This window comes from Mobula hypostoma, chromosome 12, assembly GCF_963921235.1.
Source record: "Mobula hypostoma chromosome 12, sMobHyp1.1, whole genome shotgun sequence".
NCBI lineage: Eukaryota > Metazoa > Chordata > Chondrichthyes > Myliobatiformes > Myliobatidae > Mobula > Mobula hypostoma.
The window spans coordinates 78,902,188-78,928,127 of record NC_086108.1 but is presented as its reverse complement, the minus strand read 5'-3'; the positions used below and the strand labels follow the sequence as shown (position 1 = coordinate 78,928,127).

General features: G+C 44.0%; 1 protein-coding gene across 3 annotated transcripts in view; it reads left to right on the top strand.

Annotated features, from left to right (window-relative positions):
* The first annotated feature begins 224 nt into the window (after positions 1-224).
* Positions 225-25,940, top strand: part of b4galt2 (UDP-Gal:betaGlcNAc beta 1,4- galactosyltransferase, polypeptide 2) — a 397,773-nt gene continuing 372,057 nt past the window's right edge. For all 3 annotated transcript variants that reach the window (XR_010019928.1, XM_063064452.1, XM_063064453.1), the window contains exon 1: positions 225-748. The gene's annotated coding sequence lies outside the window, so the exon portion shown is untranslated. The remainder of the gene's footprint in view (positions 749-25,940) is intronic.

Below are 25,940 nucleotides of genomic sequence, written 5' to 3'. Positions count from 1 at the left end.
GCATCCCCGCAGAGTGTGAAAGAGGGAACTCCTACTTTCCACACTAAAGGTAAACACCTCGCTTTAAATGCCCTGATTTCGGCGTGAAGTTGGGCTTGAGTCAGAGGAAGAGTTAATCGGGATGAATTATTGCCACAACCTTCGTCAAACCCAGCCCACCGCCCCACCCCACCCACGCAACGCACCCCCTGGCGGCGGGTCGGAGTTTGATCCTTGCAGGATTCCGTACGCTTCTTTCGGGCGGTCAGTTATCTCCCAGCTCCGCTCTGAGGCGAACGCTGCTGTTGTAGCCGGCGCTGGGAGCCAGCCCCGGGTTCCGCTCCACTCCGCTCCGCGCCGCGCTGCGCTGCGCTGATACAGCCTCCCTTACCCCTACCCCCCACCCCACCTCACCTCACCTCCCCTCCCCTCCAGCCGAATGGGTCTGTGCTGCTCCGCGACTTCTCTCTCCCAAGTCGCCACTTCGACACCGTAACAATTTGCGGCGGATTTCTGCGAAAGATTTTTGTTGCGTGGAATGTGTGAGATTGCATTTTCATGCTTTTGTTCCTTCCCACTCTCGTTTCCAAAGGCTTTGTGTCTTCTGTCTGAGTGCCTTCGTCTGGCGGCCAATGATTGCACTGTGTGTTTTTTACATGCTGCAAATTCTATTTAGTTCATCTTGATCAATGAAGAGGTGAAAACAAAGACTGAAGATTTATTTCTTGCAGGACATGTATCGGTGCTACATTTTACAGTGGGAAAACAGGTAAGTTATATTATTTTAAAATGCGCGTGAATCTCTAGGTGCGTGCGTATGGGATTATTTTAGATAAATATGAATGGAGTGTATTGCAACGTTTAGGATAATTCCCGAGCTCCCAAATTTCTGATGGCCTGATGAGTTAATATCAGGATGTTTCATTTTAGGATCAGTGCTGTCTAAATACTGTTAACTGCAGATCAATTTTCATCAAGTGTATTTCCGATGTCAGTGCCGTGCCAGTAGAATGTTTATGTATATGTTATTGTGCCACCAACTATTCAGTTCACTGCTGCTTTATTTGAATGTCTTTTTAAAAAATAAATCCTACTTCATCCATCTTTGTTTAGTTACATGGTGTTATTTCTGACTAATATTTCCAGTAATAATGAGTTTATAGTCACGTCCCCTCGACCAAGCCATTCCACAACACATTGGACAATTCCTTGTCATATTTCACACACATTTTTAAATCCAGCTGTTATTTAATTTCTCTGAAAACGTGCAATTTTACTGGCTTTGACTTCCACAATTTTTACTTGTCCCAATTTATGGCTTCAAGTGTTCAATCATTTGTTAAATAAGAATTATATTACTTCTGCTTCGCGTTTCTGTGTTTCGCCATCAGCAATAGTGTCAATGTGTGGTTTTAAAAAATCATAATATATTTGGTTATTCATTTTGTAGACTTGTTTGTGCTGCTGTCTAGTGATTGGTGTTACTTATTTACCAATTTACCATTTTTGAATTGTCATATCCTGAAGAACCTTTGCCTTGATGTGCAAGTGATGAAACCATATTTTGAAGTTTTAAATAGAGCATGTTGCAGGGATAATGAGGGAAAAATAAATTCAACATAAGTCTTCCTTCCATTGACTCTTAGTTGCAAGTTCTCTCAATGGTTGTGATTTCTGCTCCTCCAATGTAGATCAAAGGAGGCAAGATAGATGGTGTTTTTTGTCTCTTCATCAGTTGATTCATGTAACTGCTTGATATGGTACACCATCTGATGACTAAACTGCAAACTGGGCAGTCTCAAGTTTCTTTGTTTTTGCTGTTGTTTGTTTACAGACAGTGAGGTTCACTGTAAAGCTTGTGTTGTTCCGGTATATGTTGATGATACAAAGCACTATAACTAAATGTATGGATGGGACAGCACTGGAACGAAATCATAATTATGCATTACTTTGGTTTTGAGGTTCACTGGACTGATCTATAAAGAGGAAATGATTATAATACTCTGTGCTTTCCAGCATTTATCTTTTGTTTCCTTTCTCGCCACTGATAAATTATGTACTACTTGCACTACTGAAAGAGATGAGGTTTCTTCAGGTTGCAGCCATAATGACAGTGATATGCTAAAAAGAAACTGGCAGCAACTTTCAAAGCTGTAGATGAAATCGTCAGTAATCTTCTTCACGTGCTGTTAGAAAATGAGTGATTTTGAGGTAAAATTCAGGTTTCTACCATCATTCTAGCTGAAAGCCCATTGCAAGTGTTCAGTCATGTTGAATAAAGTGTAGCTGACATTTTAACTGCATAATTTCTGCTAAATCAGTTACCTGCCTTTGGGAAAGTATTTTTGTAAGTAGAGAATAATTTCTTCAATGCAATTGAAAATTCCACGAGCTTTATTTCATCTTTTTTACTTTTTAAAAATTCCAGTTGTATGTACTAAACTTTGTTTTAAACAGGCTTTTTGCTTTCTGATTTGCTGGCTTCCAGACCTACATTTGATTCTGATTGGCCACTCCGTTCTAGACCCCCTGTATGTGGTGCTAGACAGCAGGTCAGGAAAGAATTTAGGACATTGCCACCATGGAGCCAGCTAAATCTTGAACAGTAGTTTTCCTTCACTGATTTTTCCAAGCTGAATTCTCAAAATGTTTAGGAATTCTGTTGAATTGCTCTTCCTCTCTGTTTCAGCTTCTAACTGTGATTTTAATCCATGTTAACCATCCGTCTTAATCCAGAAACTGTTGCTTTCTTCTTTATATATTGCATTCGACAGCAAATCTGGAGAGAAGGATGAACGTTGAATTTATTGTCATAGAAACATGTTTAATGTTTCAGGACATAGAGCTTTCATTGAAAATTTCTGGCCTGATGTGCGTTTATTACATTTTCTGCTTTCTTTAATTCAAGTATTTGCTGTAATTGCCCTTTGTGTTAGTTTTCTCTTGTTGAGCACAATGCAACACACTACTAAATGAGTGTTTGGTCATAGAAATAGCATGTTTGTTCAATAATCCACATGGCTGGTGAAATGACGCAGAGAAACATTTTCAATTCTTACAATGGTAGTGGAGGAATTTTAAATTCAGATAATTCCAGCTGGTATTATAAATAATTCCCATGAAGTTACTGGTACTCATGTTTTAAAAAAACACAACAGTTCACAAACATCCTTTAGGGGAGGAAATTTGGCTTCTTACCAGGTTGGCTTGTTGGAGACCCCATATAGATAACAACGAGCATGAGTTATAACTGGGCTCTCATTTGGCCTGGAGGATTGTTTAACTGGCTGTAACAAATTGTTGGAAGGTGGACTACCAGATTTGACTAGCATGCCTGACAGGACAAAGGCATATCCAGCCCTGTCAAGTATTTAACAGCATCCCTGTTGACATGTGGAGATGTATTAAAAATTAGAGATACATTATCCAGCAATAGTTTGATATAGTAATACTCTCTGATGGATGGAATTTGGATTTTTGTGTTCACAGTTTATAAAACCGGTTGTGTCAATACTTTGAAGGAAAAAGATTCTGCTTTAAATCTTGAGCATCTCAAAATGCTGGAGGAACTGCAAATAGTCGACATTTCAGACTGAGACCCTTCAATCCGGATCCGAGAAGAGTCATGGTTGAAAATGATGACTGTTCATTTCCATCGATGCTGCCTGACCTGCTGAGTTCCTCCAAAATTGTGTGTTGTTGTTGTCATTATTTTGTATCTCGTGCTTCCGTTCATTCCTTGTCATGGGTCCTTGAATTTCTCTACTGATCTTGAAGTGTGTTTCGAAGAGAAATGTTGGCTTTTAAATTGTGGGCAAGTATAGATACAAAAACAATCATTGTATACTTCAGTTCCATGTCACTTTCTCAAGTTGTACTGGGATCTGGCTTCAGAGAGACTAGGGTATCTGCTATCGACTAGCTTTCCCAACTTGGGCACCAACATGACCCTTTTGCATCCACAATATGGAACTGAAAGATGGAAGCAGGTTTTGGATGTGTGGGTTGTGGAGGAAATTTTGTGGAACGGCAGAGAAAGAGGAAGATGTCAGGCTCATTACTTTTTATTGGGTGAGCACAAAGGCATGGGATGAATGGTCACCTTTTGGTTTGATTCTCTTCCATTTTCCTACCTCACCATTAGTTCAAAGTACATTTATTATCAACGTGTATTTATTGTATACGACCTTGAGATTAACCTCCTTACAAAGCAAAGCAACCCGATAGAACCCATTAAAAAGGGACCGTCAAGCACCCAGTGTGCAGGAAAAAACCCAAATCCTGCAAACAATAAAAGTAAACAAATATCCTTCAGAACTGATGTTCAAGAAAGTGAGTCTGGAGCCACGAAGCCAGTCACAGCTGATCCAGGAGCCTGTTAGTTACAGGCGATAGCCGCAGCTTAGTAGGTTAGGTTAGATCCCCCAAAAGTGACACCTCAGTGATTTACATTCAGGAGAAAGTCTTTATCGTTCACTCAGGATTTCGTTAAGATCTGTATCATTGTGCCAAACATGAACAAGAAATCCTTCTGATTACCACATGCAATATTATTTGTAAGATGGTGATGTTTAGTCTGATAGTCATAGTCATACTTTATTGATCCCGGGGGAAATTGGTTTTTGTTACAGTTGCACCATAAATAATTAAATAGTAATAAAACCATAAATAGTTAAATAGTAATATGTAAATTATGCCAGGAAATAAGTCCAGGACCAGCCTATTGGCTCTGGATGTCTGACCCTTCAAGGGAGGAGTTGTAAAGTTTGATGGCCACAGGCAGGAATGACTTCCTGTGACGCTCTGTGTTGCATCTCGGTGGAATGAGTCTCTGGCTGAATGTACTCCTGTGCCCAACCAGTACATTATGTAGTGGATGGGAGACATTGTCCAAGATGGCATGCAACTTGGACAGCATCCTCTTTTCAGACACCACCGTCAGAGAGTCTTGATGAAATTCTGTCACCCTGCACCATGTGGCATCACTGCTGATCAGGTCAGTTGAGCTTTGAAGGGCAAGTCTGCCCAGCAAGTGGCAGCTGGTGTGAGAGCTGACACCAGGTGTAAACCTTGATCCTCATCCTGATTACCGTTGGTTGCTGATGGTCTCGGTGGAACGGTCTTTAAAGTGATAGAGAGAAGTCCTGTCTTTCAAAAGTGAGGATAGCCTCCATTATACAACAGGGTTGTTCTATTATGTTAAATCCAACATGCTCAAAGTAAAAATATGGGCGTGCAGGATGGAGTGCTACCGTCCGTCCCACAGCAACAAACACTTATGGCCACTCTTGACACTTTGCACTAAAATGGACTTTATTATTTTTGTTCTAATTTTTATTTGTCTAAAAATTGTGTATAATTTGTTTTTTTTTGTGAATGCTGTTTATTTGATGCTAAGTCCTGTGATGTTGCTGCAAGTAAGTTTCTCATTGCACCTGTGCATACATGTATTTGTATATATGGCAATAAACTCGACTTTGAATTAGAGTGATATAAAAGTACAGCACAGAAACAGGCCCTTTGGCCCATCCCCTCCATGCTGAAACTATTTAAACTGCCTAGTCCCATCGACCTGCACTGGGACCATACTCCTACCAACCACGTACCTATCCAGTTTTCTCTTACACATTGAAATCGAGCTTACATGCACCACTGGCAGCTCATTCCACACTCTCACAACCCTCTGTCAAGAAGTTTCCCCATCATATTCCGCTTAAACTTTTCATTTTTCACATTTAATCATGACCTCTAGTTGTATTCCAAACCAACCTTAGTGGAAAAAGCCTGCTTGCATTTACCCTATCTATACTCTTCATAATTTTGTATACCTCTATCAAATCTTCTATGTTCCAAGGAATAAAGTCCTAACCTATTCAATCTTCCCTTATAACTCAGGGTTTCCAGTCCCGGCAACATCCTTGTAAACTTTCTCTTTCAGCCTTATTTACATCTTTCCTGTAGATGACCACAACTGCACACAATTCTCCAAATTAGACCTCACCAATGTCTCATACAACTTCAACATAACATCCAATCTCCTGTACTGGATACTTTTGATTTATGAAAGTCAATGTGCCGAAAGCTTTCTTTGCGACCTTACCTACCTATGATGCCACTTTTAATGAATTAAGGACCTGTGCAGTATTTCCAGATTCCTTTTTTTCTACAGCATGCCTCAGTGCCCTACAGTTCTCTGTGTAAGACCTACCCTGGTTGCATTTCACTGAGATTTATTTTCCTGTGTTTGATATTTGTCACTGTAACTTTGCTATGAAGTCAGGGAACAACCGAGCTTTAGTGACGAATTTTTTTTTTCCAAACCAGGTATAATGCTCCAGAATCTGGTGCTGGAAAAGCTATAACATCAGACTTATTTGTATACTAAGCAGTGAAAGTGGCATTAAAAAAAATGAAATGTTGCAGAGTTTCAGTATTTGTGAAGAGAAATGGATATTCGAGGTTTTGGGTCGAGATCATCTATATGGACTGAGAGGTGGAGGAGGTATGCCAGAAGAGAGAAGTGGGTGGGGGGGAAGGTGTGGAGCAAGTGTTGGAAAGCATTGGATGGATCTGACTGAAGAGGGATGATGGGTAGATGGAGAAAGGAAGATTGGAAGTAATGACATAGATTGGGAAGTGAAAGAGATGACAAAAAGCCTGCAGATGATGGTATCTCCATAGTAAAGGAAGCTCAGCAGCGTCCCTACTTTCTGCGAAGGCTGAGAAAAGTCCATCTCCCAGCACCCACCTCCCATCCTCACCGCATTCTACAGATCTACAGAGGTTGTATTGAGAGCATCCTGAGCAGCTGCATCACTGCCTGGTTCTGAGATTGCACCATCTCGGATCGCAAGACCCTGCAGTGGATGGTGAGGTCAGCTGAGAAGATCATCGGGGTCTCTCTTCCCGCCATTAGAGACATTTACACAACGCGCTGCATCCGTAAAGCAAACAGCATTATGAAGGTCCTCATGCACCCCTCATACAAACTCTTCTCCCTCCTGCCATCTGGCAAAAGGCACCAAAGTATTCGGGCTCTCACGACCAGACTATGTAACAGTTTCTTCCCTCAAGTCATCAGACTCCTCAATACCCAGAGCCTGGACTGACACCAACCTACTGCCCTCTGCTGTGCCTACTGTCTTGTTTATTATTTATTGTAATGCCTGCACTGTTTTGTGCTCTTTATGCAGTCCTGGGTAGGTCTGTAGTCTAGTGTAGTTTTGTGTACTTCAGTGTAGTTTTTGTGTGGTTTCATGTAGCACCATGGTCCTGAAAAGCATTGTCTCATTTTTACTGTGTACTGTACCAGCAGTTATGGTCGAAATGACAATAAAAAGTGACTTGACTTGAAAGAAAATGAGATCATGGAACTAAATAAGGGTGGTGTGGTGGGAACATGGGGACATTAGGGGGAGGATACCCTGCGGAAATGTGTGTGTGATGGGCAGACGGAGTGGGTAAAGAAGGAGAAAAATACTGGGTAATGGGGCTGGGGTAAGTGTACGAGGGGTTGGTTGGATCAGGAAGAGAAAGTAAAATAGGAGGAGGGGAATGCATTTGCCTGAATTTGACGAATTCAGTTCATGCTGTCAGGTTATAGATTAATACTGAGGCCCTCTGTTGATCAGGGTTGACTGTTGATATTGCATCCTAGCTGTCTACGAAATACGCTAGACAGTAAGCACGCCAGGGCAGTATGATATGGAGAGAAACTGTTCCCCATGTATTAGGCTTCCTCTTTCCATGCAGCTGATAAATCCAAAGGAACGGCAGAGACTGTTACAGTTTGGCTCCAGTGGCATTGCAGGAGTTACCAGTTAGCATTGAATTCTACGTAGGATTGCCTTAGGATCTCCAGCTCCATATTTTCCTGCGAGCTTTGCTCCCAAAGCCTTCCCTATGACTGGGTGTAGCTGCAAGGCAGCGTGAGATGTGAGAGCAGAGTTTTCCTTCTGGCTGTGATGAGCCCCATCTAGCTGAAGCAACTGGTTTTAAGGCACCAGTAACCCACTTTTGTCCCTTTTCCTGTCAGCAGAAACGCTTCTGCTGGGCTTAGTAGCTAAGCCACATGTGAAGCCCGGGAGCTGGGCTTGGTTGTTAGAGGCTATTTGAGTTGCAAGCCTTTGGGAACATTAAATAGATAGAGAGGGTTTATCCCTACTGCCTCCCTCTGGCAATGATAACGTAAAGGAACCGGTTGTAGACTGCCCCGGTGGAACATGAGGTGCTGTTTCTCTAGTCTGTGGTTAGCCTCACCCTTGTAGTAGTGGAGACAAATAATTCGATGCAAACGTGGGGAGGGGGGATTAAAATACCTGGCAACTGGGAGCTGCACATGCCTGTAGAGGACAGAGCACAGGTGCTGGGCAAAGAGGAGGTGTGTAGTCTACGTTTGATCTCACCGATATAGAGGAGACAACATTGAGAGCACCAGATGCAGGGACTGCCTAGGACAAATGTTACACCTCTTCCAATTGCAGGTGGAAGTGTTTGGGACGGGGAGAGAGGAATGAGCAAACTAGGGAGTCGTGGAGAGAGTGGTTATAACAGAAAGGGATGGAGAGGGGAAGATAGGGCTGGTGGTGGAATTGCTCTGTAGCTCACAGACATTTCATAGAATGATGTGCTGGTGGGATGAGAGGTAAGGGTGAAGAGATTGCTATGTCTGTTCTGCTTGGGTGAAGATGTGGTAAGAGCGGAAGTGTAGGAAGCAGAGATGTGGATGAAGGTGCCATCAACTAGAGTGGAGGGGAAGCTTCATTACTGGAGGGGAAAAAAAAGGAGATGTCTTAGACATCTGGGTGTGGCAGAGAAGGAGAAACAGAAAAAGGAATGTTGTCCTTACAGAGTGGGAGGACGTGTGGAAGTTGGTGGATTTGCAGTAAATACTGGTGGATAGTTTGTCTACTGAGAGAGACAGATCCAGAAAGGAGAGAGAGGTGTTGGAAATACTGTAGTCCAAGGGATTGAATTTGAGGACAGGATGAATGTTCGTAATGAAGATGATGTATGTGACTGACAGGTTCTGCACAGGTACAGGAGGCAACATCGATGTTGTCGCACTGATGTACGCTCAGTGACCACTTTATTTGGTACAGGAACGTACCTAGTAAATTGGCCACAGGTGTGGAACCCGGTGTAGCCCATCCACTTCGAGGTTTGACGTGTTGTGCTTTCAGCAATGCTCTTCTGCACACTAATGTTGTAACCTCTGGTAATCTGAGTTACTGTCGCCTTCTTGTCAACTTGAGCCAGCTGGCCATTCTCTTCTGATCTCTATTATTAGTAAGGCATTTTCATCCACAGAACTGTCACTCGGTGGCTGTTTTTAGTTTTTTTTTGCACCATTCTTTGTAATCTCTAGGGACTGTTGTCATTGAACACTACAATACAGAAACAGGCCCTTTGGGCCATCTAGTCAGTGCTGAACTATTGATCTGCCTAGTCCTATCAACCTGCACCCAAACCAAAAGAGGGATAGAACACTGCTGTGTGTTAAAATTCCAGGAGGTCAGCAGTTTTGGAGGTACTCAAGCCACCCTGTCTGGCACCAACAATCATTCCATGGTCCAAGTGACATAGATCACATTTCTTCCCCATTCCTTCGATACATCAATTGCAGCCGTTTGATAAAACCATTCCCCACCCCAGTTTCCCCAGAGCACTTAACCCTCTGCAAAGACCATACATCACACACAAAATCCTGGCATACCTTTGACCTATTTTGTTACATATATGTACCAAATAGCTCTTGTGATTCAGTCACTATTATGAACAATAATTGTACCCAACTGTATAATCATAAGTCACTGACCAAGTCCAGGAAGAAAATAATTGTCAACAATTTTACACCAAGATGTTTAATCACACGGGATAGCTGAAACCAGGGCTCCAATTAACAATATTTTGTGAATTAAATAAGCCATTAAAAATTGAAGTGGTTTATGTGGAGTATCTGCATTCACTACTAGTACATCCAGCTTCACTTTCTGTTGGGAACTTGCCTCTTTATATGTTATAGCAATAGATTTCATGCAGCAGAAAGTATCAACGGTGTCCTCCCCTGAGCACCTGACAGTAGGCAGCTATACATTTGAAAGTGCTTTGAACTGCTGTACGTTATTGAAAATCAAGCAAGATTCTGATAATTTTAGCTAAACGTTTGGGACAGTTTGAATGTCATGGGTACTATGTGATGTAACATTACGACAGTTATTGCAACACATCAAAGTTGCTGGTGAACGCAACAGGCCAGGCAGCATCTCTAGGAGGAGGTACAGTCGAAGTTTCAGGCCGAGACCCTTCGTCAGGACTAACTGAAGGAAGAGTTAGTAAGAAATTTGAAAGGGGGAGGGGGAGATCCAAAATGATAGGAGAAGATAGGAGGGGGAGAGATGGAGCCAAGAGCTGGACAGGTGATTGGCAAAAGGGATATGAGAGGATCATGGGACAGGAGGCCCAGGGAGAAGGAAAAGGGCGGGGGGGGGAGCCCAGAGGATGGGCAAGGGGTATAGTCAGAGGGATAGAGGGAGAAAAAGGAGGGTGAGAGAAAGAATGTGTGTATAAAAATAAATAGCGGATGGGGTACGAGGGGGAGGTGGGGCATTAGTGGAAGTTAGAAAAGTCGATGTTCATGCCATCAGGTTGGAGGCTACCCAGATGGAATATAAGGTGTTGTTCCTCCAACCTGAGTGTGGCTTCATCTTTACAGTAGAGGAGGCCGTAGATAGACATGTCAGAGTGGGAATGGGATGTGGAATTAAAATGTGTTGCCACTGGGAGATCCTGCTTTCTCTGGTGGACAGTTATTGCTTTGTTATCATGGAAGCAGAAATTCTGGGGCAAGGTATTATGTTTTCAGTATTTCAGGCGGCTTCCACGGAGAGAGAAATATTTAATATTCAGGTTTGAAGTGTTTTTTTTATCAGAGCAGGGATCATTTAGGAAAAAATGCATGTTTGAACTTACAAAAAGAAGGGAAGGGTGAAGAGAACAAAGAGGATATCTTGCTAGAATGGAGGGGGAAATGAAAACACACTTCGATGTTGATAATAGAAGGGCCCGAAAGCTTGTTAATTGTTTGTAGGTGATCTCTCTGAAGGGGGTGTAAATAGAGACAGAGCAGAGGAGAGGATAAAAAAAGATCTGTTGGAATTTGTGTGACACAGAACTCCACAGTTGATGGAGCTGTGGAATAAAGAAGGATGCTGGGAAATCCCAGCAGGTCAGGCAACATTTGTCAAGAGAGAGAAACAAAAGCTGAATTGGAATAGAAGTTGTTAGTTATCGAAAAGCAAAATGCTGCAGGTATTGCAAATCTGAAACAAAAATAGAAAATGCTAAATATGTTGCTGACCCTCTAGAAATATTAGGCTTGAACCTTGCCTTACTTGTTTAAATGCTGCTTTGCCATTGAAGGCAACTAGCTCCACCACTCCTGCAATATCCTGCTTTATGAGCATTCCTCGATCAATGGAATGATGAGATCTGGAGTTGAATGCTTACTACATAACCTGAATTCTGTATCACTTAGCATATATCTGCTGATGATGTTTGATGGGAGTATTGATCATTCTGTTCATCACTTTACTGATGTTAGGGGTGAAGTCCAAAGGATAATTTGCTGGATTACATTGATCATATCTACAATTAACACTGTTTTAGAAGTATCTTTTTAATGTGATGAAATATCAAAAGTTTGGTCAAAGGGATAAAATTCAGAAAGCCATTTTAACCACAACTTTCATTTATGTATCAAAGTTTGCAAAATGACTGCAGTTAGTCTTTCCACTGTTGTCCTGTAAGTATTATTACTATTTTATCTTGTTAGCAATCATTTTTATCCACAATTGTTGAATAAAAAATCCACCAGTATAGTAGCTGCTGTTTCCTTCTGTACATCTCCCTTGGAATACTGTTCAAATGTACAACGTTCCAATTAAAGTTCATAAGAACTGCCAATATATAACATTGATAGAAATTTAATCACTTGTTTGAATCCTCAAAATATTTCTTTTAGTTTCTTTTAAGGGCAAATAGAGAAAAATATTGAAGGTCTGCATAGGATAAGGGGTCACTTTATGTCCTTCTATTTCTGCAATTGCTTTGGTAGGTCATGTGTGATTGAAAGTTCTCTCATCTATTGTAAAATAGTATATTTTCAAAGCTCACACTTTTCAGTCAAGATTTTAATTCAAGCGTTAAAAGACATTAAAAGAATCACTCTGATTGAAGATGGGTTCTAATTACAGTGTGGAAGAGCTAATTTCCATTATAAATGTAGCCATGCAAATTTCTAATGGAATATGTTGACAAAGGGTGGTTGAAACTGAGAAATCTGGGATCTAATGAATGAAAATTGAATGGCCATTTTTAAGCTGAGTAAATACACAAGGTCATGAAGAGAAAGCAGTGCAGTGGAATTAGTTTCAATTGCTACAACAAAGTGGTAACCCACTATGGCAAATTGAATGTGAAGCACTGTATTTTTCATCTGCATTTCCCACCTATATCAACCAAATGTGCTTCAGATGAGAAACTGGTCCATTTCAGCCAAGTAGTAATAACCAATTTTAACACCACAGGAGGGAGGGAACGTCGACTCAGGAGTCATTTATAAATAGCCTTGACAGGGTGTGCTGGCTTTTTCCACGTAATGTCATTGGCTCCTTGCACCCTGTTGGCTTAGCTACTATTGAAAGAAACAATTTGAACATTCTGTTCTGCTGCTTTTGCACACATAATAACCATTTATATCTATTCATTGGGCTTTTAAGGCTTTCATCAAAATCCGAAAAAAGGATTTGAAGTAGGTTGAATACAGACCTTTTAAGGATAGATAGTACTGGTACAATTTCCTTCAAAAGAAATGATTCATTATGTTGTGTCTGATTATTGAAGTTTGAGGATGAGGTGGAAATCTTACTCTTAAGTAGCTGTGAATCTTTGCAGTTCTCTCCCTGGCACATACTCAGAAGCCAAGATGAGTGAGTGATCAGTGGTTTTCTGAACTCCCAGGATCGAGGGAGAGGGCAGGCAGTAGCGTTGACGACGATCAGCCATTACACTGAATGGGAAAGAAGCCTCATGGTTTTCTGTTGCTTATCCACTATCTGTGATTAGCTATTGAAATCACTTGTTTTGTTGGACATACCTATCACTTTCTTTCTTAAAGTTTATGAAGTCAGCTAAATTATCCACTAATTATGAGGAGAAAATCACGCAAATAATGACATTGGTAGAGACTTATAACTTTTTGTTAGAAACAGAACAGTATATCACAGTGTAGGCCATTTGGCCCACAATATGTTGACCTGTATAAACTGACACCACAATCAATCTAACACTTCCATGTGTTTGTCTAAGAATTTCCTAAATGACCCTATTGTATCAGTCTCTATCGTTGTGTTCCAGGCACTCACTGTGGAAAACCATGTATATATGTTGTAACTCGGTTACCTGTCTGGACACACCCCTCTGCTGACTGCCCCTGTGGCTCCTCCCACAGCATCCTGTATAAAGGTGTTCGCCTTGCCCCTCCCCCACAGTCCAGGGGCAGACACTCACTGTGGAGGTCGTATTTCACAGCGAATAAAAACCTTTCAGTATTTTACCAAACCTCAGTCTTTTGGAGTAATTGAAGGTGCTTCAATTTTATTTGCTGTACGTTTTAAAACATGGAACAGTCCCTGAGACCAGAAAAATTAGACCTCGATCCGCAAACACCTGAAGCTGGAAACGCTTTCGAACTCTGGCTGGCCTGCTTCAAAGCGTATCTAGAGGAGATTAAAGCGACCAACTCCGTAGCGAAGTGCAGAGTTCTACTCTCCAGGGTCAGTCCACGGGTCTATTCGCTGATCAGAGACCAGCCGAACTACGACGGCGCAATGAACGCACTCAAAAGACAATACCTGCGGCCGATAAACAGCGTCTATGCTCGACACCGTTTAGCGACACGGCAACAACGCCCCGGGGAATCAAGTGCTGAGTTCGTCCAGGCCCTACGGACGCTCGTGCGAGCCTGCAATTGCCAGGAGCTGACGGCGGCGCAGCATGCAGAGCTCCTAGTGAGGGACGCCTTCGTCACGGGGATCAGGTCAGTGTACGTGCGCCAGCGGCTGCTGGAAAAAGCCGATCTTACCCTAAATTCGGCGATGGAGCTGGCTGTTACGTTGGAGGCCGCTCTGCATAACTCCAAGGCTCTCCAGGCACGCGATCCCCCGATGGCCTCGTGGGTGCCGCAGACCCCGCAACCTGCTGGCGAATCGACCTCGGCTGCCGCCAGTCGTGAGTCCGCGAAGTGCTACTTCTGCGGACTGGAGAAGCACCCCCGGAAACGCTGTCCGGCCTGACAAGCTACCTGCTCCAGCTGCGGAAAGAAGGGCCACTTCGCCAAGGTCTGTAAGTCAAAACCGCGAGCGGGATCGAGCAGCGCCGCATGCGAGACGTGGGGGTCGCCATCTTCCCTGCACGCCACCACCACGTGCGAGACATGGGGGCGGCCATCTTGGTCGGCGCCACCTCCCACCGCCTACGACCAACGGGTGCTCTCGGGGCACCCCACCACGCCGGACCAAGACAGCGACCCCACCCTGGCTTCCGTGACCCTCCACCAAAGCGCTCCTCACCAGCTCGCAAGGTCAATGATGGACGTCCTGGTGGAGGGGCACAGGACAAGCTGCCTGTTTGACACAGGCAGCACGGAGAGTTTTATCCACCCGGCCACGGTGCAGCATTGTGGACTCTTGATACGGCCGATAAGTCGGGGGGTCACTGTGGCCTCCAGGTCGCATACAGTAGACATCCGGGGGGGTTGTGTAGCGACACTAGTGGTGCAGGGCACAGAATATTGGGACTTTACGTTACTGGTCTTGCCTCAACTGTGTGCCCCTGTGCTGTTGGGGTTGGACTTCCAGAGCCACCTGAAAAGCGTGACAATGAAGTATGATGGGGCCCTCCCACCAATTACTGTCATAAATCCCCTGCTTTGTAGAGATATGTCACGTACCCCACTACTGACTACACACACACACCGACCCGCGCATCCCACCCAACACCATGCTAACTGCCACACTACCGACACCACTTGCAGCCTCTCCACCCTCAGGATCCCTCCCCCACCGCTGTTCGCCAACCTGACCCCCGACTGTAAACCTGTGGCAACTAAAAGCAGGAGGTACAGCGCAGGGGACAGAGCTTTCATTAAGTCGGAGGTGCAGCGGCTGCTCAGGGAGGGGGTCATTGAGGCAAGCACAAGTCCTTGGAGGGCGCAGGTGGTGGTTGTTCGGAATGGGGAGAAGAATAGGATGGTCGTGGACTATAGCCAGACCATCAATGGGTTCACGCAGCTCGACGCGTACCCCTCTATCCTGCATTGCGGATATGGTCAATCAGATAGCACAGTACAAGGTGTACTCGACCATAGACCTAAAATCCGCTTACCATCAGCTCCCCATCCGCCGGGAGGACCGCCCTTACACTGCCTTCGAGGGGGACGGCAGGCTTTATCAATTCCTGCGCGTCCCCTTTGGTGTCACGAATGGTGTATCTGTCTTCCAGAGGGCAATGAACCGGATGGTGGACCAGTGCCAACTGAAGGCCACGTTCCCATATCTGGATAACATCACCATCTGTGGTCACGACCAGCAGGATCACGACAACAACCTCCAAAAATTTCTCCAAGCGGCCAAATCTTTCAACCTCACCTATAACAAGGACAAGTGTGTATTTGGGACCACCCGACTTGCTATCCTTGGGTGTGTCGTGGAGAATGGAGTCATTGGCCCTGACCCCGACCGAATGCGCCCCTTATTGGAACTCCCTCTTCCCAATACCCTCAGAGCCCTCAAAAGGTGCCTGGGCTTCTTTTCATATTACGCCCAATGGGTCTCTAACTATGCAGACAAGGCCCGCCCCCTGGTCAAGTCCACCACATTCCCCCTCTCTGCCGAGGCCCACGCGGCCTTCAACTGCATAAAAGGGGACATTGCCAAAGCAGCAATGCATGCGGTGGATGAGGCCATTCCCTTCCAAGTAGAGAGTGACGCCTCCGACTTTGCGCTGGCTGCTACCCTCAACCAGGCAGGAAGACCAGTGGCATTCTTTTCCCGTACCCTTCAAGGCCCTGAAATTCGGCACTCTGCGGTAGAGAAAGAGGCCCAGGCCATAGTGGAAGCTATAAGGCACTGGAGGCACTATCTTGCCGGCAAAGGGTTCACCCTGCTAACTGACCAGCGCTCAGTCGCATTCATGTTTAATAATCAGCAGCGGAGCAAAATCAAAAATGATAAAATTCTGAGGTGGAGAATCGGACTCTCCACCTACAACTATGACATCATGTACAGGCCTGGGAAGCTCAACGAGCTCTCCGATGTCCTATCCCAGGGAACATGCGCCAGTGCGCAGATCGACCGGCTATACGCCCTACATGTAGACCTTTGCCACCCGGGAGTCACCCGGCTTTTCCACTTCGTGAAAGCCCGGAACCTGCCTTACTCCCTTGAGGAGATCAGGATGATGACCAGGGACTGCCAAGTCTGCGCAGAGAGCAAACCGCACTTCTACCGACCCGAAAAGGCACCACTCATCAAGGCCACCCGCCCCTTTGAGCGACTGAGTGTTGACCTTAAGGGCCCCCTTCCCTCCGTTGAACACAGTGTGTACTTTCTTAACGTAATTGACGAGTACTCACGGTTCCCCTTCGCCATCCCCTGCCCCGACACCACTACCACGTCAGTTATAAAAGCCCTGCGCAAGCTCTTCACTCTGTTTGGATACCCATGCTATATCCACAGTGACAGAGGGTCTTCGTTTATGAGTGACGAGCTGCGCCAATATCTACTGGCTAGGGGAATTGCAACCAGTAGGACCACGAGCTATAATCCCCGGGGGAATGGACAGGTAGAGAAGGAGAATGGCACAGTGTGGAAAGCCACACTCTTAGCCCTCAGGTCAAAGGGACTGCCGGTCTCCCGCTGGCAGGAAGTCCTTCCCGAGGCACTCCACTCCATCCGCTCCCTGTTATGCACAGCCACCAATGCCACCCCTCATGAGCGGCTCTTTTCTTTTCCCAGTAAATCGGCCACTGGAACCACCCTACCATCTTGGCTGACGTCCCCGGGGCCAGTGCTGCTCCGGAAACATGCGAGGAGCAATAAATACTCCCCGATAGTCGAGAGGGTTCACTTACTTCATGCGAACCCCCAGTATGCCTACGTGGTTTTACCTGATGGGCGGGAGGACACGGTCTCCATCCGCGACCTGGTGCCCGCAGGAGCTCCGGGTCCCTACCCTGAACACTCCGTGGTGACTATTGACCCCGTACCCACCGACGTATGTACCTACGAGACACCGTGCACCCCAAACCCTATACAGACACCACAGGACACTCCCATACCGGGTGCGACGCACACGCACGAGGGATCACCGACGCCGAACGTGCTGGCACCCGAAGTCAGGCCGGAGCCAGCACAACCGCCATCGCCGGTGCAATCACCGCCAGTGCTACGTAGATCACAGCGACGGACTTCACCGCCTGATAGACTTAACCTGTAAATATACTTCTTGTAAATATTGTCAGTCACTTCACCCCGCGGGACTCTTTTTTAAAAAAAAAGGAGGGGTGAATGTGGTAAACCATGTATATATGTTGTAACTTGGTTACCTGTCTGGACACACCCCTCTGCTGACTGCCCCTGTGGCTCCTCCCACAGAGTCCTGTATAAAGGTGTTCGCCTTGCCCCTCCCCCTCAGTCCGGGGGCAGACACTCACTGTGGAGGTCGTATTGTACAGGGAATAAAAGCCTTTCAGTATTTTACCAAACCTCAGTCTTTTGTTTATTTGCTGTACGTTTTAAAACATGGAACAGTCCCTGAGACCAGAAAAATTAGACCTCAATCCGCAAACACCTGAAGCTGGAAAGGCTTTCGAACTCTGGCTGGCCTGCTTCAAAGCGTATCTAGAGGAGATTAAAGCGACCAACTCCGTAGCGAAACGCAGAGTTCTACTCTCCAGGGTCAGTCCACGGGTCTATTCGCTGATCAGAGACCAGCTGAACTACGACGGCGCAATGAACGCACTCAAAAGACAATACCTGCGGCCGATAAACAGCGTCTATGCTCGGCACCGTTTAGCGACACGGCAACAACGCCCCGGGGAATCGAGTGCTGAGTTTGTCCAGGCCCTACGGACGCTCGTGCGAGCCTGCAATTGCCAGGAGCTGACGGCGGCGCAGCATGCAGAACTCCTAGTGAGAGACGCCTTCGTCACGGGGACCAGGTCAGTGTATGTGCGCCAGCGGCTGCTGGAAAAAGCCGATCTTACCCTAAGTTTGGTGATGGAGCTGGCTGATACGTTGGAGGCCGCTCTGCATAACTCCGAGGCTCTCCAGGCACGTGGGGTAGTGAGGTGGTGTTCGTGGGTTTCATGTCCATTTAGAAATTGGATGGCAGAGGGGAAGAAGCTGTTCCTGAATTGCTATTTGTGTGCCTTCAAGCTTCTGTACCTCTTTCGTGACAGGAACAATAAGAGGGCATGCCCTGGGTGGTGGGGATCCTTAATAATGGATACCACCTTCCTAAGGCACCACCCCTTGAAGATGTCTTGGATTCTATTCTACGGAGGCTGGTATCCATGCTAGAGCTGACTAATTTTACAAGTTCCTGCAACTTATTTTGATCTTATGCCGTAGCTACCCCCCCCCCCTATAACAAGACATTGCAGTCAGTCAGAGTGCTCTCCACGGTACACCTATAGAAGTTTTTGAGTGATTTAGTAGACAAACTAAATCTCCTCAAACTCCTATTGAAATATAGCCGCTGTCCTGCCTTCTTTATAGCTGCATCAATATGTTACGTCCAGGTTTGGTCCTCGGAGATCTTGACATCCAGGAACTTGAAATTACTCACTCTCACCACTTCTGATCCCTCTATGATGATTGGTTCGTGTTCCCTCATCTGTTTGTTCTTGAAGTCCACAATCAGCTCTTTGGCCTTGCTCAGGTTGAGTGTTGCTTCGACATCACTCGACTAACTGGTATATCTCGCTCCTGTATGCCCTGTCGTCGCCATCTGAAATTCTGCCAACAATGGTTGTATCATCGGCAAATTTATAGATGTTGTTTGAACTATGCCCAGCCACATAGTCAGGGGTGTAGAGAGAGTGGAGCAACGGGCTAACCACACATTCCTGTGGAGAGCCAGTGTTAATTGTCAGCGAAGGAGAGATGTTATTTCCAATCTGCACAGGTTGTGGTCTTCCAGTTAGGAAGTCGAGGATCCAGTTGCAGAGGCAGGTACAGAGGCCAAGGTTCTGTAGCTTTTTGAACAGGACTGTAGGAATGATGGTGTTAAATGCTGAGTTGTAGTCAATAAACAGCATCCTGACATAGGTATTTGAATTGAGAAAGCTCACCAACGCCTCTAATTTGTGAGAAGGCTGAAGAGACCACAACTATGCTTATCAGTTCTCCCGTCCTTCTACAGATGCGTGGTAGAGAGCATCCTCACATGCTTCTTCATTGCATGGTACGGAAACTGCATTGTGCCCAACAGGAAGGCTTTGCATCGGGTAGTCCAAACTGCCCAACTCATCACTGACACTGGCCTACCCACCATTAAGAACATGCAGTACATACAGAAAGGTGCCGGTAAAAGGCCAGCAATATCTTGAAGAATCCCACCCACCCTGTTCATGGATTGTTTGTCCCACTCCCTTCAGGGAGGAGGCTACATAGAATCCACGCCAGGACCACCAGACTCAAAAGCAGTTCTTTCTCCAAGTAGTAAGGCCGATCAACACCTCCATCCATGAACTCACCCCATCACACTCCTTCTACCACTAGTATTTATGTAGGTACTTCTTTACCTACTGTCACTTTATGGACATATAATCAGTCTATATATATGTAAGCTACTGTATCTTATGTATTTATATTGAGTTATTTTTATTATTGTGTTCTTTATCTTAGTTTGTTTTCATAACAGAATCAGGTTTATTATCACCGGCATGTATCGTGAAATTTGTTAAAAACATAGCAGCAGCAATTCAATGCAATACATAATATAGAAGAAAAAATAAATAAGTAAATCAATTACAGTATATCTATATTGAATAGATTAAAAATTGTGCAAAAACAGAAATAATATATATGAAAAAAAAGTGAGGTAGTGTTCAGGGGTTCAATGTCCATTTGGGAATCAGATGGTGGAAGGGAAGAAGCTGTTCCTGAATCACTGAGTGTGTGCCTTCAGGCTTCTGTACCTCCCACTTGATGGTAACAGTGAGAAAAGGGCATGGCCTGGGTGCTGAGGGTCCTTAATAATGGACGCTGCCTTTCTGAGGCTACGTCCACACTACGCCAGATAATTTTGAAAACGAAGCTTTTTCTCTTCGTTTTGACAGTTCGTCCACACTGAAACGGCATCTTCATCCCCCGAAAATGCAGCTTTTCTAAAACACTCTCCAAAGTGTGTAAATTTGAAAATGATTGTTGGGCGTTGCAGTGTGGATGGGGTAAACGAGATATCCTGAAAACGCTGTCATGACAACACCACAACAACAGTGCTTTTTCTGCTTCTGCTTGGTACTGCGCAAGCACTGCCGGACAGCTGTTATAACGTGCAGTCGGTGTGAACGGTGTGAGAGTTAAATTGTAAAGTGAGCTTTTTTGACTAGATCCCCTAAATTAATTTGATTGAGTCTATCTTTAAAAATATTAATGTCAGAATTACTGCGCAAGTCTGGCGGCAGAAGATTCTCTTGTTGATCTTGGGTAGAGGACGGTTTCTGGCTCCTGTAGCCCTCTTGTCTCCATCTGAGATTCTACCAACAATAGTTGTATCGTCCACAAATTTATCGATGATATTTGAGCTATGCCTAGCCACGCAATTGTGGGTATATAGAGAGTAGGGCAGTGGGCTAAGCACACACCCCTGAGGTGCACTAGTGTTGATTGTCAGCAAAGAGGAGTTATTATCATCAGTCTGCACAGATTGTGGTCTTCCGGTTAGGAAGTCTAGGATCCAATTACAGAGGGAGGTACAGAGGCCCAGACTCTGTAATTTATCAGTTAGCATCAGATCTGGAGTAACAATTATTTCATTCTCCTTTACACTTGTGTACTGGAATTGATACTAAACAAACTTGAATCTTGAACTTTAAGGGATCAATGTTCATGCACCCCAGGATCCCTCTGTTCCTCCACACTGCGAAGAATCCTGCCATTAACTTTGCATTCTGCCTTTAAGTTTGACCTTCCAAAGTGTATCTTTTCATACTTTTCTGATTAAATCCATCTGCTACTTCTCAGCCCATTCTCTGCACCCTGTCAGTGTTCTGTTGTAACCTATAACAACCTTGCACACTATCTACAATACCACCAACCTTCATGTCATATGCAAATTTATTAACTCACCCTTTCACTTCCTGTTCAGTCCAACTTGAACCAGTTTTCAGTATAAGAAAGCTCACAAGGCAGGTTCTTTGTTAGAGTGAATTAGTTACAGTTAGAGTTGGTTACTGCTGTATAACTTTCTTTGTTATGAACATCTAATAAAATGTCTGTAACCACGAGATTTGCACCTTGTCCTTGACCTCCAAAGAACTTTTTGGATAATATCATCTCCAGGATCCAACTGGACCCAGAAACCTGCTGAGAAAGCAAACTATTCTCAATCCCAAAGCCAAAGGAAAGAAAGGAGATTGAATTGTTGCAGTGAGGAAGAGAAAAACCTCCCAATACACTGGCTGGTAAAGCTTACCTCCAGCTTGTTGTTAGAAACATATGGGAGCAAGAACCTTATTAATTGGGAAGCTAGGGACTGAATATACAAATGATCCATTTTGCCCAATTAAAACAAGGATAAAATGCAAACGAATAGTGGCTGCTTTCAGTATCATAACTGCCAGGATACAGTACTTCGTAAAGTTTAAGTAGAAAAATTATCCTCACAGATTCCAGCAAGATAATATGTCACAGTTGAATTCACCTTTTGTCTGCAGCTGTGTTGCCAGGTAACAACAACTTCCTTGGGGATAGAAATTCTGGATCAAAGCCCAGAAACGATTTGCACCGTTGCACTCATTAGGTACATTGGAATAAATCCTACTTTCTATAGGGCTAGTCATATGTGATAGGACTTTAGGAATGTACAATCTCAGTTTTATTCCCACTCTACACTTGGCTTCATCTTATACTCGTTGAGATAAAACAATGTATATGACTTAATTTAGTAGTCCTTAACCATCAGGCTCTTGAACCAGAGGGGATAACTTTACTCAACTTCACTTATTCCATCAGTGAAATGTTCCTGCAATCATGGGCTCACTTTCAAGGACTTCATCACACATTCTTGATATTTATTGCTTATTTATTCATTATTATTACTATTATTATTATTTCTTCTTGTTTTTTTTTCTTTTTGTATTTGCAGTTTGTTGACTTTTGTACCCTGGTTGTCTGTCCGGTTGTTGCAGTCTTTGATTCTATTATGATTATTGCATTTATTGAGTATGTATGCAAGTAAACAAATCTCAGGGCTGTATGTGGCGACATGTATGTATTTTGGTAATAAAGTTATCAAACTTTGAACTAGTGCACAATGCCGGGCATTGCTGACATCATAGGTTCCAGTACAGGGAATGTTACGTACATTCAGTGTGCATGAACTGAAGCACAATGATGTACACAAGTAAAGGTGAATCAACAGTGTGGGTTTCAGATGTATTAAGAATGGGGGGGGGCGGGGGGAAGCCATGAGCAACCTCTGCCTTTTGGTAAGATGTGGCTGATCTATTCTTTAGCTTGAATTCATTTCACTCCCCAATCCTCGCAGACCATGTTTCTCCATAAACAACAGGAATTCTGCAGATGCTGGAAATTCAAGCAACATACATCAAAGTTGCTGGTGAACGCAGCAGGCCAAGCAGCATCTATAGGAAGAGGCGCAGTCGACGTTTCAGGCCGAGACCCTTCCTGACGAAGGGTCTCGGCCTGAAACGTCGACTGCGCCTCTTCCTATAGATGCTGCTTGGCCTGCTGCGTTCACCAGCAACTTTGATGTATGTTTCTCCATACTGGTTTTTCACCTGATACCTACCAGCCTTCTCCTTCCCACCCTCCCCCCACCTCCTTTATAGGGCCTCTGCCCCATCCCTCTTCAGCCCTAACGAAGGGTTCTGGCCCGAAATGTTGACTGATCGTTTCCACGGATGCTGCCTGACCTGCTGAGTTCCTCCAGTGTGTTGTGAGTGTTGCCATGTTTCTCCAGTAGCTCAAAATTCTACCTCAACCTTCAGTAAGCTTAATTCACATCCATTGAGTAATGAATTCCAAAATTCCCAGGTGACAGACCTAAGTGACCAACCCTGCATCACAAAACTATGCTCCATGTTTGTGTACCGCGCTCCTCCAAAGCAAACATCCGCTTAGCATCGTTATGGTCTCTGAATATGAGCTGGCCGCACAGTCTTCTGATCTCCAGAATTGCAAGTCATGCCTCAATGGGACAACTGCTTAGTCCCAGGAATTATTATCTAGTAAACCAGCTCTAAAATGAGACTAACCCTCCTAAGTAAGATCAACACTCTTTGAAGTACTTTGCGTTTATGTTTACACTGTTGTAGCATGGCTTCCTCACCTTTGTCCTCCATTTTCTTGTATTAAGTGCCAAAATTTCATTTGCCTTTCTAAATATCTGTAGCACCTCACTTTGTGTTTCTTATACACTCTTTTTCTGTGACACAAGCCACATTAGAATCTGATATTTTATCCTTCAAAGTAAAATGGATAACAATATATTTGTATTTGTTCATTTTTCCACACTCAATTAAGCCAGTGTTCATTTTCCTGCAGACACTGCAGTCTCCTGACAATTATGCTCAACCCTAATGGTTAAAGAAATTTGGAGTGGAAAATGTGCAAGGTCTTTTTCTGTCATTAAATAATTATGTACTATTTAATGGAAAGTACTTGCATTCAATGTCATTTTTTGACAACCTCACTAATTCTCTGTGGATTCAGAATTCACTTGCCTATAGAATGCAAATGCCAGCTGGTGATATAGTGTATCTGCATGTGAGGTGAATGGTCCTGGGTTCGAATCCGGCCAGCCCCTTGCACGCTTTTCACCCGTGCTGGGTTGAGTGTCAGATTAGCAATTTGGGCTTGCAAAATAAACAGACAAATGCTAAGGAACCTGCAAGGTTGCTGCCTTGAGGGTCTCGGCCCGAAATGTCGACTATTCACTCTTTTCCATAGATGTTGCCTGGTCTGCTGAGTTCCTCCAGCATTTGTGTGTGTTGCTTGGAAATGCAGATTTTCCTCTTGTTTGTGCAGACACAAGATTTGTAGTGAATATGGTTTGTAGTGAAAATGCAGACACAACAACTTTATCTCACTGAGTCTATTTTCATCATGAGCCAAACAGTGATGTGCTGTTTTCAGGAACCTATAATGGTCGGCAAAATTGTGTCCTCAGCTATAAGATTTTCGAGTCTGCTCCTTGTGTAAGTTTGCTATATTGTTTATACATAAGTAATTCAGGTTAAAATTAGCTTAATTTGTCACATGTATATTGAAGCATACCGAGAAATGTGATCGTGTCTCAACGTCCAACACATTCCGAGGATTGTGCCTGGGGCAACCGGCAAGTGTCACTATGTTCCAGCAACAACATAGCATGCCCGCAATTCACTTGCCTTAACTGTATATTTTTGGGATGTCGGAGGAAAGTGGGTTACCTGCAGGAAATCCACAGGGTCACGGGGAGAATATACATACTCCTTTCAGGCAGTAGTGGGAATTGAACCCCGACTGGGGATCACTGGCGTAATAACTGCTATGCCACCCCAATGCTGTTGGCTTTGCTCTTTTCTTGACATCATCAGTCTAATATTTCTCTCTGCAAATGAGACGTAGAATAATGCAGATGTCACCATGAAGTTGCAGCATCATTCTCCATGATGCTCTGGATCCATACAAAATTATAACATCAATGCTGATAAATAGCTGGCTCTGGGCACAATTAATAAAACATAGAAAACTGTGCAAATGTTTGTTTTCAAGATGAAATGATTGATATTCTGTTGTAACATTTTCAAGAAACAGTAGAAACATTTTTTACGTGTTTCTTGTGTCGTCATTGTAATTAATATTCTGGCATTGTATTTGAAAGATGCGGTGCCTGATTGAATGTTGTGTGTTTAAATCACACTGAAGACCAACCTGTGAGATCTTTTATAATATGTTTCATTTGTTCTGTTTATTAGGTTCTTCCATGGTTAAATTACCTCTACTGCCTTAGATCCAGAGGCGGTGATCTTGGTCATTTTCAAAAGGATTTTTAATATATACAATATATAATTTATATATAGTATATTATGTGTATATAGTGTATATATGTGTGTGTGTGTATAGCTGAGAGAGATATACACACTTTTTATATATGTGTGTGTGTGTATATGTATGTGTATAATATATATAATATATTTTAGCTTTGAATCCATATTCCCATGTAGCCACAGTAACCCTTCAGTCCCTTGTTTATCAAGAATCTATTTACCTCTGTCATATAAAACCGATTCTGTTTCCACTTTCTTTTGTGTAAGAGAGTTCCAAAGATCTACAAACCTCAGGGACTTTTTTTATGTCATCTCTGTCTTCAGTGGACGAGCCCCTTTATTTTTAAACAATGTTTTACATTCTCCTACAACCACAAACATCCTCTCCACCTCACCGGACTCAATCCTTCAGGATCCTGTGGGTTTTGATCAAGTCTCCTTTGACACTTCCCAGTTTCCATGGAAATGAGTACTACCCTTACTTTCCTTCTGAGGCAACTTGTCCATTTCAGGTATCGTCAATAAACTTCCTCTAAGAAGTGTCAATGCAAGTAGATCCTTCTCTAAATAAGGAGACTAATAATGTACGCAGCTGGTTATCAGAGATTCTCAGAAGATG